The 775-nt window shown below is 37.5% G+C and overlaps 1 protein-coding gene across 1 annotated transcript in view; it reads left to right on the plus strand.

Annotated features, from left to right (window-relative positions):
- Nucleotides 1-775, plus strand: part of LOC119591946 (heat shock protein STI1-like) — a 15,196-nt gene that overhangs the window by 401 nt on the left and 14,020 nt on the right. The window lies entirely within an intron of this gene.

The raw sequence follows: 775 nt of genomic DNA on the forward strand, positions 1-775 counted from the left end.
CAATTGTATTGCAAATGGTTAATTATAACGTTATCATATTGTTAAAGTGATGGAATATAAGTGTGTTTCGTGTACTCATTCCACCATGTGTATATATTCCAGGGGCATGTGATACCTTCTTGAACGAGGACTAAGAATAAAGAATATACAAATGAGAAATATCGCCAGATCGACGTGCTATGAAGTGAAAAAAAGTAACTTCTCCATATTAATTAACTAAGTAATTACGATCCGTATAAGAAATAGTGGAACAAGCCTGGCAGCGTGACTGTGGTTATTGTTGGTTATTTTCAGGGACGAAAAGTAGAGTTTTCCGCGCGGAAGTGATTCTTTTTTTAACAGAGACGAACCTATCTGGAGTAAAGTTGTTGAACGCTGGGTAAGGTGTCAGCGACTAAATTAACCATTCAGTAGATCCCCATGTAAGTATACTTTTTCTTTTAGGTACGAATTACAAGTTCGATAGTTGTTGCTTGCTCGCTCGCTCTGTAATAGGCTCAAGGATCTGTGTCAGTGTAAATAGTGAACTGTAACGATATCATATTGTTAAAGTGGTGGAATGTAAGTGTGTTTCGTTGCCATTCCACCACTTGTATTTTTTCAGGGGCATGTGATACTTTCTTGAACGAGGACTAAGTATAAAAGATATACAAATGAGAAATATTACCAGATCGACGTACTTAGAAGTGAAAAAGTAACTGCTCCATATTAATTAACTAAGGTCTCCCTACCTATCGGTCCCGATAGGTAGGGAGGGCATGATACATATCAGGGA

This window comes from Penaeus monodon, chromosome 29 (assembly GCF_015228065.2).
Source record: "Penaeus monodon isolate SGIC_2016 chromosome 29, NSTDA_Pmon_1, whole genome shotgun sequence".
NCBI classification, from domain to species: domain Eukaryota; kingdom Metazoa; phylum Arthropoda; class Malacostraca; order Decapoda; family Penaeidae; genus Penaeus; species Penaeus monodon.